This window comes from Panthera onca, chromosome D3, assembly GCF_046562875.1.
Source record: "Panthera onca isolate mPanOnc1 chromosome D3, mPanOnc1 haplotype 2, whole genome shotgun sequence".
Taxonomy (NCBI): domain Eukaryota; kingdom Metazoa; phylum Chordata; class Mammalia; order Carnivora; family Felidae; genus Panthera; species Panthera onca.
This window is the reverse complement of record NC_138350.1, coordinates 88987450-88999180: the sequence shown is the minus strand read 5'-3', so window position 1 is coordinate 88999180 and position 11731 is coordinate 88987450. Positions and strand designations below refer to the sequence as shown.

At 46.1% G+C, this 11731-nt stretch overlaps 1 long non-coding RNA gene across 1 annotated transcript; it reads left to right on the top strand.

Annotated features, from left to right (window-relative positions):
- Positions 1 to 1852: 1852 nt before the first annotated feature.
- On the top strand, positions 1853 to 10760 carry LOC132665070 (uncharacterized). Its single transcript, XR_009603948.3, has 5 exons — positions 1853 to 2815; positions 4985 to 5130; positions 9012 to 9133; positions 10011 to 10331; positions 10409 to 10760. It is a non-coding gene; the product is annotated as an uncharacterized LOC132665070 (long non-coding RNA).
- Positions 10761 to 11731: the final 971 nt, after the last annotated feature.

Here is an 11731-nt window from a genome sequence, read left to right as displayed (position 1 = left end):
ATTATTACAATATTATTGACTCAGCTGTAGGTTACATCTCTATGACTCATTTTGTTTATAGGTCTGTGCCTCTTAATCCCCTTTACCTAATTTGTGCTCCCACAACCGCTACTCTGGTGTCTATATTTATGAGTCTGTTACTCTTTTGCTGTTGTTGTTGGCTCGTTTGTCCACGTATAGGTGAAATTATAAGGTTTTTGTCTTTGCATAATACTCTATAGATCCATCCAGTTTGTTGTGAATGTCAAGATTTTATTCTTTTTTTTTTTTTTTTTATGGCTGGGGAATATCCCATTGTGTATATATCTCACATTTTTATCCATTCATCTATCAATGGACCCTTAGATTGCCTCCATATCTTGGCTATTGTAGATAATGCTCCGATAAACAAAGGGGTGCATATATATCTTCAAGTTAGTGTTTTTGTTTTCTTTGGGTAAATACCCAGAAGTGCAATTACTGGATTGTATGGCATGTCTATTTTTCATTTTTTGAGGAACCGCCATACTGTTTTCCAATTTGTACCAATTTACCAATGTCACCAATTTTTTTTTTTTTTTTAACCAATGTTACACCAGTTTATATTCCCACCAATAGTGCATGCTGGGTTCCTTGTCCTCTGAATCCTTACCAACACTTGTTATTTCTTATATTAACCATCAAACTAACATTTTTACATTTGATAGTCTTTTATTGATGATCCTATTACACTTCTCTGCAAGAGAATATGTATAGAAATTTAAATTAATATTTACTTTTCTATAGCTAGAAATCTCTAAGTGTTAAAGTTTTTTTCTGGATTAAATTCTCATTACAATCATTATTCATATAGACTCATAAAAACCATGGAAATATATTACAGTTCACCCTTGAACAATACAGGTGTTAGGGGTACTGATGCCCCTTGCAGTCAAAAACGCATTTAAAAGTTTTGACTCCCCAAATACTTAATTACTAATAGCCTACTGTTGACCGGATGCCTTACTGATAACATAAACAGTTGGTTAACATTTTGTATGTTATTTGTATTATATACTCTATCTATATTCTGTAAAGTATATATATTCTATAAAGTAATCAAGAAGAAAGAAAATGTTAAGCAAATTATAAGGAAGAGAAAAAAATATACTTACAGAACTATACTGTATTTATGTGAAAAAGTCCACATATGAGTGGACCCATGTAGTTCAAACCCATGTTTTTCAAGGGTCAGCTGTATACATTTGACAAAGAATTTTTAGATATTAAAAGCAATTTATTAGAAATGTATCATTTAAGCATATCTATTTGGCTTTTAAAAAATTAGTTCAGGTGTCTATAAGTGAGATTATTGCTTGAATGAGACAGGGTTCAGTGAAAAAAAGAACAAAAAGGGGACTTAGAGTAGAATATATAAACACATTAAGTTCATAAAGTTTTTATAGGTATGTGGTCATGATAAATAAAAGAAAAAAAAAGCTATTGGTAAATGAGAGCCAGGAAGGGGTTTGAGTCCAAGTAAAAAGTGAATATTATTTATGTACCTACTAATCATTTGGCAAAGTTCGTTGATGAAAATGTTTCTCTTACAAATCTGAATAAAAGTCAGGAAAATACAGAATTTACTCTTGATATGGAATTCTTTTACTTGGAAATATAATGTTAATTGTCAGAAGGTGGACCTTCTATTTTCTTCCCCTTGAAATAATACAAATTATGTAGCCAACAGGCATCCTTGATGAAGGAGGCATTCTCCAATAATAATATATGGTGGTATTTCAAATTGCCCCATAGTTTGGGACATTTGAGGCTTTTTGAGTTAAATGTACAGCACTTAGGGACACCTGCGTGGCCCAGTCGGTTAAGCATCGACTTCAGCTCAGGTCATGATCTCACAGCTTGTGAGTTCAAGCCTCGTGTCGGGCTCTGTGCTGGCAGCTCCGAGCCTGGAGCCTGCTTCTAATTTTGTGCCTTCCTCTCTCTCTGCCCCTCCCCTGCTCAGGGTCTTTCTCTCCCTTTCTCTCTCTCAAATATAAATAAACATTAACAAAATTTTAAAAATTAAACGTACAGCACTTAGAATGATGCCTGGCACTGAATGTCTTGGGGTGTTCAGGCTGCTACAAGTACCATAGACTAGGTGGCTTATAAATGACAGAGATTTATTTCTCACAGCTGGGGAGGCTGGAAGTCCAAGACCACGGTGCTGTCAGATTTGGGGACTGGTCGAGAGCCTGCTTCCTGGTTCTGTACAGAGAGCTGTCTTCTCGCCCTGTCCTCACACGGTAGCAGGGGTAAGGCAGCCTCGTGGGCTTCTTTTACGATGGCACAAATCCCGTTCATGACCTAATCACCCTGGTGATTAGGTCTCAATATAGGAGTTTTGGGAGGACACAGTCAGTCTACAACACTGTCTTAAAAGGAGCGCGGAAAGGCGGGAAGCAGGACAGCAGGCAGCTCCCTGCCGGAATGTCCCGTCCTATCCGCCCTAAGAGAGAGGACGTGTAGAATTTGAGCAGCTGGGGATTGGTGCCCTCAAAACTCTGAGGCCTCCTTGAAAAGTCCTCCTGTGACCCCGGGTGTCTCAGTCTGAGGACCACTACCTGGCTCGCTGTTAAGTAAATGAGCTGGTCTTTGAACCCAGGGTGTGCGCAGCTCGGAATGCCCAGCAGGTGGCCCTGCAATCCATTTGTTTTCGGGTGAAGGATGCTTTGCAGATCGCTTTGTAGCAAGGAATCTGATTTTAGCTCAAGGATCTAAGCAAATAAATTTTCTCTTCTTCTCTGCTGGATTTTTTGGGGAACAGGGGCACCGTGAAACAAAAACAAGGAAAGAGGTATGTGGACGGTTGACCAGAGGTGGGGTGTACTTCCGAAAGATAAATGATGTTGTGCCTTATCTGAGAATTTAGGGAATACAAGATGTTGAAAGTTACTATTGATTACAGACCCACTCATAAAAGCTTTAGATGCTACTTTCAACTACTACAAGCTCCAGTTCCCGGCACGAGTCACAGCCTATTCTCCAGAATAGTTCTCCTCACTCGATTCTGTGGAACCAAGCTTAACTAAACACACAGCCGTGGGAGCACCCGTCACCCCAGAAAACGGAGATTTTCCTGGGCACGGAGGCCACTTGGGAGAAGGTAACTGCATTAAGAGAGAACCTGCCACGCAGGACGGCATAAAGAAGAACGTAGAATCCTAGGGGACCAGCAGCGAGCAGCTACAAATGACCCACACGGCTTCCCACTTCCTTAGCCCTAAGCAGCTGGTCAAGTCTAACCTCCCCCAGAACTGGCCTCCGAGAGTCTCTCTCCCGCCCTGCTTTCATTCCCTTGGCCTCAGCCAGTCTGTTTTTCCAGCCCTAAATGCTTGTATTCCCTGCAAGACACGTTCAGGATTAGTATGTCTGTCATGTACCACACCCCATTGTTTGTGACAAGAACCAGGGAGCCGAGGAGACAGAAAGGCTGAGAGCGAAGTGTTCGGTTTCTCTCATAATTCGGCTTCTGTCTCGCTGTCTCTGATCCCAGGGGGGCATACAGTTAGTAGGGACTGGGACTCTAAGTAACCCCTGCCTGGGGTTAACAGTTCTGTAGTTCTGGCTTTTTGTCTTTTGCTGTTGTGTCTGGGCAACATGGACAGTGCGTTCTCTCTTTTACTGCAGGCATTTTTAGCCTTATTTATTTATTTATTTATTTATTTATTTTACTAAAGATGTGGTTAGGCAGCCATGTGTCTGCAAAGGGAGCCTTGTCAGCTTAATGCTAGATTTTCTTTTTTAATACTTGGTGTTTCAGAGATACATTTTGTTAACGTGTCAGAGTAGCACATAGACCTTTGCCATAGAACTCTTTCAGAAAGAACGTTTTGAGGGGCGCCTGGGTGGCTCAGTCGGTTGAGCGACCGACTTCGGCTCAGGTCATGATCTCGCAGTCCGTGAGTTTGAGCCCCGTGTCGGGCTCTGTGCCGACTGCTCAGAGCCTGGAGCCTGTTTCAGATTCTGTGTCTCCCTCTCTCTGACCCTCCCCCGTTCATGCTCTGTCTCTGTCTCAAAAATAAATAAACGTTAAAAAAAAATTAAAAAAAAAAAAGTGTTTTGGGAGTCGTGGTTGTGTCATACCAACACAAAGCCGTAACTAAGCGCGTTGGACTTGAGCTTCAGGTACTGACAAGCCCAGTACCTGGCACACAGTAGGCACTCACTAAGAACTTGATGAGTGAAGAGACGAATGGATGGATAGAGCTATTCTTGCTTTCTTCTGTTCTTTCCTCCCCTGCCTCGGGTTGCTGTCCAACAGGTGTAGTTTTCAGCTGTAGTGATTTGGAAGAAAAGTGAAAATGCTCTCCCTCCCCCTAGTCCTGCATCATCAAGCAAAATTGTATGTTTACTGGAAAGGCTGGAGCCTCAATCTCACAGTTGCTTACTCAACATCTGAGGCTGGACCTCTGAATAAATGCATAAAATTCTACGTTTGCAAGTTACAAGTGTTGGTAGGCAATCTAAGGCCATGGCAATTCCATCCAAGCCAAAAAAAAAAAAAAAAACCAAGCTCCTCCCGTCCCTGCAAAATTTCAAAGAAACAAAATTCTTGCCCTACACATGGTCCTTGGACAGAATGGGGGTTGGGGGAAGCCCCCTTATCAATTCCTTAACAGGTTTTAAGATGCTATGGCCAGTTACCAACTGGGTGTGTGACAGCATTCACATAGCCTCCAAATGGTTTTGTGTTTCCAGGTATCTTTGGATCAGATCTTTAGATTTAGTCGGAAACTGAATCGTGGTACCTTCCCTTTGGGTTACTTGCATTAATTAAATATGGGGAAAATGCAGAAACCCTCATTAGAAAGGACTATTCCCCAAACTTGTGATGTTTAATCATCCACAGAGTAGGCTTCCGTATGATCCTCAGAGCAAACACTGAACAGAATTTCTTTGCCCTCTGTGTCCTGCTACCTTTCTGTTTCTTTTTTTCAACATGTATCATGTGCTATGAGAGTAGAGTGGGGATAGCAAAGAAGACAAGTATCTTCCGTCTACGGTTGTGATGGACCACCTTGTTTCTTACCAAAACGCTCAAAGACAACGGATGCCATGCATTTCTTGCCTGTTTTTGAAACAACAGCTATGACTCAGTTACAAAAAAAGGTAACTTTGACAGAATTTCCACTTTTTTTTTTTATTGTGGTAAGAACACTTAACGTAAGACCCACTCTCTTGACAAATTCAGTGCACTCTCCAGCCCTGTTAACCCTGGGTGGTATCGTACGACAGACCTGTAGAGCTCATTCACCTTGTGTGACGGAAACCCCGTACCCACCGGATGGCAGTGCCCTCGTCTCCTGTCCCCTCGCCCCTGGTAACCACCAGCCTCCCCTCTGTTTCTGGGAGTTCGACTATTTTAGACAGCTCACGTAAGTGGAATTGGGCAGTGCCTGTCCTTCTGCGACTGGCTTACGTCACTCGGCATAATGTCCTCAAGATTCAGCCACGTTGTTGCAGATGGCAGGATTCCCTTGTTTAATCCCATTGTATGTATGTACCACATTCTCTCTATCTACTCCTCTGTCCACGGATATTCAGGCTGTTTCAAAAAATTAAAAATAGAACCGCCATAGGATTCAGCAATCTGACTTCTGGGTATTTATCCAAAAGAATTGGAGTCAGAATCTTGAAAAGATACCTATGCTCCCATGTTTTTATGGGACATTATTCACAATAGCAGTGATGTGGAAACAGTCCAAAAAGTATTTTAATTGCCTTTGTATTATTAACTCCAGACTTCACAAAGTCCTTCATTCTCTGTACTTCAGAGAAAAACATTAACTTGTCCAAGAAAGGGAAACTGTAGCTGTACTTACTGTATTTACTATAAGTAGGTAAGTCTGAAAACGTGGAATGGGAGTCGAGGTCACACAATGAGCCATCATCTGAAGGGAAATCTGAAGAATGTTTGGAGATCTGTAAGATGGATCCTGGGCGGGGCCAGCCCACCCCCACGCCAGCCCAGAGGGGAGGTTTGGCAGCCTGAGGCTCTCAGTCACATTACACCACAGTAGAAAGGTCTGGAATAAGGGACGAGGAGGACTGGTTATCAAGTGCACTGGCCGGGGTTCTGCTTACACGAACACCTTTACTACAACACTGACGTGGACAAAAATGATTTATTTTTCATTTTAGTCCTTGACATCTTTTCCACTCGACTAATGTGTGTGAATTTCCAAGTGCTGTGAGAATTTCAAACTGATCTCGGAGCTTGCCAATGAATAATGCTAACTGGGATTTGTCATCCTTTATAAGAGGACAGTTTGTCAGGACTCACCTCTGAGCTGGCGACGAGCCTTCAGGGTTTATCGCCTCTCTCGGCTGCAAGAATACCGCTATTCATCTCTCACCGATACTTAAAAGTGCCCAAGTATTTAAGGGTTATATTTAATAATTAATCAAGAAAAAACTTTTTAATGTTTAAGCCTGCTTCCCCGCCCCTCATCTTGCACTGCTTATTTAGAAAGGATCCAAATGCTGAGTTTAATTAAAAGCATACAACACTTGTTGCGGCTTACTGCAGATTTAAAATAAAGGGTAAAAAACATAACAGAAACACGTGTGGTCACCAAAATTATACCCATTTACCGATACCTCACAGCAGGTTTCTGCCAGAAGAACTCTCACACGTTGCATTTAGTGGTCGATGATCTTTACGTCTCCGCCTGTTTCTAAGCCAGTACAGTTTCTTCTTAAGGATGGCTAGGAGAGAAGGTTTTCAATTTTCGTTTCTGTGATCAGCAGACTCCCCTGGTACCTTTCCTTTTCTCATTTGAGGAGGAAAGTGTATATTGGGGGACTTTAAAAATTCATCATTTGTTTACATTTCCCTGGCAGTTTGCAGCTATTTTCCTGGCTGGTCTTTTATGTGACAGAGAGAGAGGTGGGGGAAAGAAAACTATCCTGTTTCAGAATATAAACAGCGTTAAAACCCTTGGCTGAGCAAAGGAAAGCTGAGACCGCTGGGCGTTCCGGCACACATCAAGAGTTCCGTGTGTTTTAGGTGATAGCAATCTGTCCACGGGCTGCAGGCTAGGCGAGCCCGGAGGAAGACAAACGCACTGAGCGCTTCTGTGCGTTGTGTGTTTGCTGCACAAAAGCTGTGAACACAGCCGGGAAACCTCGGTTTCTTCTCTGGACGCGGCAACACAACCAAATGCGCAGAGAAATGCTCAGCTGTGCGATGGCATTCTCTGCACTTGGACATCCATCACCTCCTGGGGCCTCAGGTAGGGTTTTCAAGACGGTGGCTGGCTCGCAGCGTCCTTTGAGGTGGTCTAAGGTCAATCAGCGTGTCACTGCACCTGCGTCCGTTTGCTTTTAAGTCTCGCCTCCGATCGCGGAGCGAAGGCCACGTCAAAAAGCATGTGGTGCCAACTCTCAGGCTGGGGGTTTGGCCTCTCTCAGTACCATGTGTATATGTGCACCCGGCCACTCTTGGCCTTGTTTTCAAATAATTTATTCACGCGTATATGAGTCTCCCGGGGCTGCTGTAACAAAGTGCCCCAACCAGGTGGATCGCAAGCAGCAGGAGTGTATTGTCTCGAGGTCTGGAGGCCAGGAGACTGCAATCAAGGCATCGGCAGCAGGGACGTGGCCCTTCTGAAGGTTCTAGGGGAGGATCCTTCCTGCCTCTTGCAGCATCTGCTGGCTCCAGGTGTTCCTCGGCATTCCTTGGCCTGCCGCTGCGCCTCTCCAACTTGGGCCTGTGCCCCCACGTGCACCTCTGTGTGTCCCTTCCTCTCTCGTAAGGACACCGCCACCCACTCAGTACAAACTCCCCCTAATTATGTCTGCAAAACCCCACTTCTAAATAAGGGCACGCCCTGCCCCGAGATTCCAGGTGGACAGGAATCTGGGGGGACACGACTCAACCGGGTAAACGTGTACCTCACAGTCACCTTCTGTGCGCACGGTACAGAAATCCATTCTCCAGCCCTCCCCCCAACCCCCGGCCAAGGAAGCTGCTGCCGACTACACCTGATGGGTCCCTTCACCCTGGCACATCCAACCACTGAGTCAGCCAGACACCCGATGATCAGTGCCCAAGCGGTTTCTGGCATCTACTAGTACTTCCAGAAGGAAGCAGAAGAAAAAGGAAGGAAAATAGAAGAATGAGGTTGTGGGAGAAGACTCCTGACGGACATGAGACACTGAGGAAGGAGAGCTCAAGCAAGTCCCTGGCTGTCAAGCTGGCTCCCAGGGGCTGAGCACCTGCTGCCTGAGAGCCAGCGTCAGCACAACTGGCCCACCCACGGCGTGTGGGCACGTCTTTGAAGCACAGGCATACAGGCGGCTTCGCTCGGATGGAGTTGCACGCTGCCCTATCGGAGGGGCACACAGCCCGCGGTTCCCATCCCCTGCCGCGTGCGAGTGCAGGGGAAGCTTTCTAGAACCCAGCGAAAGTAGAGCGTGCGAGTCCCTCCTCGAGGGTTTAAGGCCAGCGTACTGGCTGTCCACACACAAGGACACAGGGATGGACGCACATTCAGCGTGTGCCTAGCTGAGCGGCACCGCCCGGAGCCCACTGATGATGGGATCTTCCAGCCCAGTCGGAGAAGTTCTTTACCGTGGAATTTACTGTTCAGGCCTCCTCTCCCACTTTTAAGTAAGCATCCACTTTTGCACCTAACTTTGATTTGTCATTTTGTGTCTGTCTTCTTAAGCAGAACATCCAAATCCCAAAACCTTCAGGTCTGACAAACGGGGACCAGCCTGGGCTAATGAGGGATGGTAGGGCTGCCCAGAACCACCAGGCAAAACGTTCACGCAGCCCTGGGCCCCGGCTGCTGCCTCAGATCATTCCGTGAAGACATGGGGGCTTCATTCCAGAGGCTTCTGCTGTCTCCTTGTGATTTATATCATGCTGTCTAATTAAAATATATATCTATATACATATATGTGTATATATATATATATATATGTATATATATATATATATGTATATATATATATATAGCTTTTCACCATACTTAATTTTACAGAAAAGAAAATTGAAGAAACCATCCGTGCCAGAAATCCCATGTTCTTGCTGATCTTCGAGATCTACCTCAGCTCATGGAAAAATCCCCTGGGCGGTTGTGAAAACCACGTCATCTCCCTGCAGGTCTCTCGTGGTTCTGGCAGAACCTGTCTGGGATACAGCCTGAGCATCAAGATTCCTGAAGTTCCCAGGGCCCCTGTGTCAAGGGCCACTGATGTGACCCAAGTTCTTCCACGTGGTGTGCTTGGGTCATCGGGAGGAGCTGTCACGGTGGGGGGATGGGCCCCAGGGGGTTGTCCTTGCCACACTTCCTTCGGGCCATGTACGAGGTTCCCGCAGAGGGATGCAGGGAGGACTCGGAGCGGGGTGGCTGAGGGTGGGGTCTGAGCACCTGTGGGGAGGGGGACAGGTGCTGCTGCAGAGCAGGGTGGGGGGAGCCACTCTCCTGCCTGTACCTTAAGGCCAGCAGCACCTCGGCACCGAGCCGCCAACATCAGCTCCCAGAGGAGACCTTGTCTTCATGATGCGTGTGGGTTTGCCAGGGAGCTCTACGGGCAACAGGTATTGGATCTGAGGGGCCCACGCGCTGCCTGCAGCGGACAGAGTGGGGCCCCCATCAGAAACACTGAAAAGTAACTGGGGGCACCGTGAGGTGGGCAAATTTATAGCATCGAGCAGACCAGGGGGATTGTGCCACACCAATAAATACGAAGAGGACATGTGCCCTTGTTCTGTAATCCTGGTCTGCTAAGACCTGAGACACAGGGCAACATTAATGTGAACTTCTTTCGGCTGGATAAAGAATTCCCTCAATACAACCAAAGACAACAAGTTTCCAATTAAAGCTTTTGTTGAACAGATGGGGTTCAATTGTTAAACGCTACCGGGAACGCCAAAGTTTTACTCTGCTTTAAAACATTTGTTTCCTGTTGGGCAAACGGGGTAAGATCAATGAAGCGTTGAGTTCAAACACGCAATCTGTTCATGGGTTATTGTGCAGGTTTTCAAACTGTAAACAGTTGTTGTCACTCACAATTCAAGTGTCGCCATTCACTGTGTTGTAAAAAGAAACGAAAAGGGATTGGAGGCTGGTTTTGTGGACGCGAGGAACTCATCCTTAAACCTGCCGGTGGCGGAGTTTCTGCTCAACACTCAAGTGCTTCAGGTTTCCCTCCATGTCCGCTGGAAATCCGTAGGACACAGCTGAACCCCCACCTGCACCCAGCACCCGCATGCCAACACTGTCCTACCTGTACAGTCCATTCTCTGACTTCTGGGGGTGCCTGGAGAATACTCCTACCTTCATGCAAGTAAAACACGTGTGCGTTAGCTTGCTGTCACTATTGTAACTCACAAAAACTTAGTGACTTTAAACAGCAGCTGTTCCCTCTCTTACAGGCCTTAGATCGGAAGTCTACAACAAAGGAGTCAGCAGGGTGGTTCCTTCCAGGCACTCTGGGGAGGATGCACATCCTTGCCTTTTCCAGCTTCTGGAGGCCCCCTGTGCTCCTTGGCTCGTGGACCCTTCTTCCTTTTCCAAGAACCTTCCTTAATCACACCTGCAAAGTCCCCTTTGCTGTAAAGGGTGATAGACCACAAGCTTCAGGGATTAGGAAGTGGATGCATTTTTGTTGTTGTTGGGGGGTGTCATTATTCAGCTTCCCACATGTGTGATGTTCATCTCCTGGGAAATGAACAAACTCCGATCGAAAACCCATCTGGAAAAGTCCAACCTCGCAGTGTCTTAGACCAACACTTGGGGGTCTGTGCTCCTGCACAGTGAGTTTTGGCTTAGCCACGGGCTTCTTTTTCACTTTGCTCACACCAGTAAAAACACTCAGCCTTTCTTTTCCATCCTCCTTTTGTTGGTAACTGTCTTGTTTCAGATGTGTGACCAGATGTTAAATGCGACTCTTCCTATGGTCTTCAAAGTTGTGACAGAAAGCTCAAAGACAAGAACAATACAATAGGTCCAGATATTCTGACACCCCGGTGCGGGGGCTCCACCAGCCAAGCAGAACTCGGTGCAGGAGGTGTCCAAAGGGGTCCCGACAAGATTAGCCCTTCTCCCCTGTCACCTCCAGGCCACTGGCAAAGCCAAGACTGTTCAGAAAGATTGAAGAGGGAGTTGATGAAAAGCTCTTTCGAGTAAGCTGTTGGGGTGCTGGATATTGGTGCTTCCCAGTGGGAGCTTGACAACCTTGAGCCACTTGAAAAGTTTGTCATGAGTCTAATGACCTCAGCTGAATCACCACAGCCCTGGCTGCTCCAGCAGAGCTAGAGGAAGTGGCTGGGATGGGAACGGTCTGCTTCCAAAGTTTCCTGTGGGCCAGATGTGGACCCTGCAGCCGGGAACCAGCCTGGATCATCTTGAGAATCTACCCAAGAGAACCATCTGGAGAAGGGGATCCCGGAACAAGGGCAGAGGATAAAGCGTAAGCAGTCAGAGGAAGCATCAGCCAACCAAGTAAACTGTAGGTGAGAGACACTAGCCCTAAGAACATTATCTCTGAAGAGCTCACAAAAACTTCTCTTGATGACAGAAATCAGCGTTTGAGATATGCCATACCTCTAGGATTCCAATGTCAAATCACAACCGTCCTCAAGTAAGACCTTTCCCTCCTGAGGCTGCCATATGCATGTGAAAGTCACCCTGTGGACTTTTGCAGTGCACCACCTGTGGCACTTTCCCATCCCCTGTAACACAACCATAAGGGCTTG